The sequence below is a fragment of the Capsicum annuum genome, chromosome 9 (genome assembly GCF_002878395.1).
Source record: "Capsicum annuum cultivar UCD-10X-F1 chromosome 9, UCD10Xv1.1, whole genome shotgun sequence".
NCBI lineage: Eukaryota > Viridiplantae > Streptophyta > Magnoliopsida > Solanales > Solanaceae > Capsicum > Capsicum annuum.
In genome coordinates, this window is record NC_061119.1 from 154,160,900 (window position 1) to 154,166,872 (window position 5,973).

Here is a 5,973-nt window from a genome sequence, read left to right on the forward strand (position 1 = left end):
TTTAAAGGGGATTTTTTTTTTGTTTTGAATGTGGTTTGGTAGGTGACTTAGTTGGTTGAAAATTGTTAAGTGTAGGGACTTTAAAGGGGATTTTTTTTGTTTTGAATGTGGTTTGGTAGGTGACTTAGTTGGTTGAAAATGGTTAAGTGTAAGGACTTTAAAAGAGATTTTTTTTGTTTTGAATGTACTTTGCTAGGTGACTTAGTTGGTTGAAAATGGTTAAGTGTAGAGACTTTAAAGGATTTTTTTTTTGTTTTGAATGTGCTTTGGTAGGTGACTAAGTGGGTAAGAGATGAGAAAATTCCGAAGAGGGTGAATGGTTTAGTAGAGAGTCTTCAGAAGAGGAGGATTAGTTGTGTAGGTTGTATTTATTATGTATTGATGTCTTTATGCTTTGTACTATATATTTACCTTTATGTTTCTCGTTTAAGATTGATATGTAATATAATGTTTAAGATTGTTGTTTTCACTGTTCCATAATTTATATAGTAATAAAAATATTCTTGTCTATCTCATTTTGTTGGAGCGATTTGAAATGTGAATTAGTAACTTGAAATTAGTTATTAGGAATGTTTTCTTATATATTCATTTTGTAGGAACTAACTACTTGTTAACTTTATATAATTTAGATGACAGACAGAGGTGACAAAGGTAAGGAAAAAGTTGATCTTACAAAACCTCAAAAGAAAAGACAACATCTGCCTTATATACGACCGACAGGTATTCATATATCTGAGGGTCAGTTTGCTGACGCGACAGCATGACCTTCGTATTCTAAGTTGTCTCCGCATTTCGTTCCCACTCCTATGCATGTGGGGCCACTTCATGGGTCTACACCAACCCAATCTGCTCCCATCACCATGCCACGACCACCATAGTACTATCAGATGGCTGCTGGCACATCCGAACATGTGCCATCATCGATACCCTCCTGTAGCAGTCACATAGCTACACACACTGATTCTGCTAGATCTATTAGGTTGTTGGATCTTCAGCTTGGAGTCACTCCATCTAGTGCTTCAGATCCGCCTACGCCAGTGCATCCACCATTATTTGATTCGCAACCAGGAGATAAAGATGATTATGAGAGGCTTTATCTCATTCCATTTACGACAGAGTAAGATTTCTAAATATAATAACTTTATTCATTTTTTTATTACTATATTATTATGCTCTGTGAAATTACTGTTTGATCTTGTGTTGTAGGTTTAGGCTGGATGGTAAAGTTGGACAAGCTGTGAGAAAATGTATTTGTCGAAACTTCAACAACTACTGGACCATTTGGCGTCAAGTTCCAGAACTTGACAGGGAGAGAATGTTTAAAGAATTTAAAGTAAGAATTTAACTTATCGACTACTTAACACTTTGTTAGAACAAATGATTGAATATTATATTTTTATTTTTGTTGTAGAAATTTTACTGGTGGGATGGTGCGAATACATTTCTTATAAGGAGGAATTTTTTCAGAAGATGTAGAGTCAGGTTTAACGGTCTGTTGGATTATGCCCGAACCAAGTTGGTAAAACATGATTGGATTAGTGAACCCTATGGAAACTATATCTTCACCTTTGGAATAGCGAAGGATACTAATTGCTGAGGGAAAAAGGAAGTAAAATCCGGGCATTATTGAAGGGTGACTCCCTATATACTACGGGTGCCAGAAGTATCCTTGCTGTGCAGAAAAAATTGGTATGTAACTTTTTCAGTTTTAACTGTTTGTTTCTATTTAAATTTTTAATTGTTTGAACATTTATAATTTTTTAATATGCAGAAAAAAAAAAAGGGTAGGGAGATACCACACGCTGAGCTATTTGAGGAGACTCATTAGATGTCTGGGTTGAACCTCGTGCAAAAGCTGCCCATGTAAGAAACAAATATTGCATTTATGAATCTTTTTCTCAAATTTGATATTATTCAATTATAAGTACTTTAATATTTTTTGACTTTTAATTTTAACTTTACTTTGAATTAATATAGGACAAATATATGCAGCTCCTTAGTGTGTATCGTAGTACTCAGCCTCCTGAAACTCAGGGTGACCCACTACCCCGACTTGTAGAGGAGTAGTTAAGGGAAAAAGTTGTGGGTCCTGCAATTAGAGGCCATTACTACAGATACCACAACAATTTTTTTGGTGACAATTAGGGGTGTACATAAGTCGGGTTGGTTCGGTTTTTATTAAAAAAAAAACAATCATGTCAGTTTATTAAAACTATAAACCAAATCAAACCAACATAAAATTGGTTTTTTCGGTTTAGGTTTTAATATTTTTTTTTATTTTTTTTGGGTTTTTTGGTTTTTTTTGATATTTTTTTATAATATTTAATTTTTACAATTATATTGTGATCAAAGATTAGATCAAATATATTTTCACTCATGTGCTAATGAAAAACCATAATTATAAAAAAATTAGGAGAGAAAAACTCTCTTGAAACTAAAAAGTGAGATAAAGAGTGAAAAGTTTAGGTTTTAAGTTTATATTGAGTTTTGGATCATTTAATTAGTAATTAATGGACAAATATTACAATTTAAAGGTCCAAATCTAAATATATATCTACATCTACTTTCAAATTATTGAAAATTACTAAAATTAGTTGAAAAAATATTTAAAAGTAGATTATAATTAATATTTTATGTATAAAAAAGTTTGAATATTATATATATATATATATATATATATATATATTATGTCGGATTGATTTGGGTTCGGTTTGACATCTTTTTTGTCAACACCAAACCAAACCAAGAATGGTTGGTTTATTTTTTCTAACGCCAAACCATTCAAACCAAACCATAAGTCGTTTTTTTTTTCTCAGTTTGGTTTGGTTCGTCGATTCGGTTTGACTTGACGGTTTGGTCTGTACACCCCTAGCGACAATATTAGGTGTTCGTTCGGCCCTGCATACTCTAGCTCTTCAGTTGATGGAGAAATCATTGAAAGACTAGAAAGTAAGGTTTCTAAACTCACTGAAGAGCTTGCTGAACAGAGAGAGAGGTCGCGGAAAAGGGAGGACGAAACTTCGTCACAAATCAGGATGCTGCAGGAGCAGTTCAGCTCTTTCATCCAGAATGCAGGGATTATTCCTCCGTGTCCTGGTGACGCTGTTCGGGCTGCAAAAGGACTTGGCTCCCTGGATGATATCAGTACAGATGAGGATATGGAAGGCGAGGAAGAATTCGATGATGATGACTTTTAGTTTTTTGACTTTTGTATGCGTTGTACTTTGAATTTTGATATTATGTTGTAGTTTGTACATTTTTGAAACTATTGTTGTAGTTGTTAACACTTTTGAAACTATTGTTGTACTTTGAATTTACATATTATATTGTAGTTTGTACTCTTTTGAAACTATGGTTGTGTTATACACTTTTGAAAGCATTTACAATTGCTAATTTTTAAAAAAATCATTTTTTTTAAAAAAAAAATCGATCAGTTGTGGTCGGTTTTTTATTAAATAAATTAATTAATTTAATAGAAAACCGACCACATGTGGTCGGTTTTCTATTAAAATTAATTAAATAATTAAATAAAAAATCGACCACTTGTTGCCGATTTTTATTTTTTGTAAATTATTTTTTCAAATTTTAAAAACATAATAATAAATTTTAAAAATAAATATATTTTTTTGAAAAATCGACCACAAATGGTTGATTTTTAAAAAACTACCAATTGTTTACCAACCACACAGTTTGATCGGTTTTGTGGTTGAAATTTATGGAAAACTGAGCACTTTTTGTGGTTGGTTTTCCCCGTTGTTTTAGTAGTGATGATAGGTTGTTATGTATTTCCGGGGAAAGAGCATTATTATTTAATATTGGCAACATTTTAATGGATTTGTTTGCAGATTGACAAATGGCGTGTAGATGGCAGTGTAATCTATAATTCCTTGTGAGTTTTTATTTCACAATATTTATTTTGAAACACATGTACTCTATATGTTCTTTTGTTGGTGTTCGGAGATAATAATATTATAAATGTCGATTATTGACATGTTAAAGTCATTGATTTGACTCTTGATATGTATGTAGTTTGAACAAAAAAATCGATTATATTATAACTTGGCGGAGCTTGATTTATATCCTACTTTTATAATGTATATGCTAGGCTCAGGAGGCTGAAAAGTCAAAGAGAGCGTCGAAAGTGGTGGAGTGGACATGAGGCTACATTCATTGGAGGCTCCTTCAAATTGGCCTCGTGAATTTGACTATAGAAAATGATACATACTTCTTCCTGTGTTTAAAGTAATCGTATGAATTCTATTTGCATGGAGATATAAGGAAAAAAACTTTTCTTCCTCAACGAAATACTTCCAAATAGAAGTTCACCTATGCAAGGGGGTCAGAAATATTATATATTTATTATTATAGTTATTAGTTGGGAAAAGTATCGAAATTAGCTTATAGTGGGCCATAATTATCACTTACAGCTTCACTTTTCCGTAATTACCTTCTGTAGCCTAGCCATATGTTAAGTTTTACTTAATTACTTTTTATAGCCTACATGCTTTTAATTACTGTATTTTCTTAAGAAAATACACTAACGGCACGCGCGTTCATAGTTATTGCTTCTATGGATGGTGCATCAACATTGGATGAGTTTGTTGTCTTTTGGTATGTATTTTTAAACAAATACATATTATATTAGTATTTATAAAATTATTTGTTTCAATTGTTTGTAATTGTATTTATATCAAGTGATATTTATTTATATACAATACGAATGATAATTTTGACATACAAATACAAAACGGTATATTTGTATCAAATGATACATTACATATTTATATATTTTAGAATCAAGAAAATACAATTAATGCATTTACTTGTTTGTATACAAATATAAATGATAAATTGTACATAATCACGGCTAAATACAATATGCAATAAACTTACAAATACAAATACAAAATAATTCTTTAGGAATAAGAAAATATCAAAAAAAATAGAATACAAATACAAATATAATCCAAGTATGCAAACACAACAAGACCACAATACAAATATAGTCCAATATAATATACAGTAATTCAGTCAGTTATAAAATACAAATACAAAACAATTTTAAAATACAAGTGTGAATTACATAAAATATAAATAATGGTGCGAACTAACAAATAAAATACAAGTGCGAACTATAAAATACAAATATAATTCAAACTACAAAATACAAATACAAACGTGAACTTTAAAATACAAATTCCTGACTTGTGCTCGATTAGTCATATTTTTCGAAAATACAAAAATATAAAGTAAAAAAATGATAAAGAAAATAAGTACAAAAAAAAATAAAAAATTAAAGAAGAAAGAGAAATAGAAGTTAGAGATAGAAGAGAGAAAAAAAGAAAAAGAAAAAATAAAAAGAATAAAAAAAGAAATTGAAAAAAATAGAAAAAAAAAAGAAAAAGGGAGAAAACACGACAAATAAAAAGGAAAAAAAATGATAGTGGTTTTGACGAGACTAAATATATAGTGTATTTATGTTTTTATGAATACAGACCACTAAATAAAAGTGAATACAATAGCTGCGAATCAAATACGACGGCTAAATAGGGACTGTATTCATATTTTATATGAATACATACTATCTGTAAAACTAAATATAGCGGGCGTAAATTGAATACAACGGTTATAAATGATAATTATGTAAAATATGGATATGAAAGGTGGATTTTATAGCAAAATGCTGCTACTTTTGAAAGATCCCCTTAATAATTTATTATTTTAGTTAACTTTTAAATGACCTAATTTTCAGGGGTGTGTCTAGAAGATTGGTCATGAATTCACATGAATTTAATATATTTTGCTCAAATTCTCCATTTATTACTAATGATTGAAATTCGAATCTATATCTACATTTATAATCTATATCCATCTATAATCTATAATCTATATCTATAATATATTAAAAGTGTGAAAACCTTTAGAAAAGTGATTTGAACTTTTTACCTTTCATTAAAAATATTCGCAATAGAC

General features: G+C 30.0%; 1 long non-coding RNA gene across 1 annotated transcript; it reads left to right on the forward strand.

Moving 5' to 3' along the window:
- The first annotated feature begins 3,759 nt into the window (after positions 1-3,759).
- LOC107853521 lies at positions 3,760-4,679 on the forward strand. The gene is made up of 2 exons (XR_001669800.2): positions 3,760-3,889; positions 4,106-4,679. It is a non-coding gene; the product is annotated as an uncharacterized LOC107853521 (long non-coding RNA).
- Positions 4,680-5,973: the final 1,294 nt, after the last annotated feature.